Source organism: Penaeus monodon, chromosome 19 (genome assembly GCF_015228065.2).
Source record: "Penaeus monodon isolate SGIC_2016 chromosome 19, NSTDA_Pmon_1, whole genome shotgun sequence".
NCBI classification, from domain to species: Eukaryota; Metazoa; Arthropoda; class Malacostraca; order Decapoda; family Penaeidae; genus Penaeus; species Penaeus monodon.
The window spans coordinates 15,602,614-15,602,832 of NC_051404.1; positions in this window are offsets into that span (position 1 = coordinate 15,602,614).

The window sequence follows — 219 nt, forward strand, 5'->3', positions numbered from 1 at the left end:
CTCTCGAATCTGCTTTGACCGTTCTTGTGTCTAGCTCTCGAAACGCCCTTCGTGCAAATGGCCAATATTGACTGCTGTGGCTTGAGGATAAAATATGCAGCAGTTTATCATGCTTTCTGTCTCTTTGTCTCATTCCCTCCTTCACGATCCATCATGGTAATTTTTTACGATTTTTTTTTTCTTTCTCTCAGATTTGTTTGATTTGCTGCTGCTGCTGCT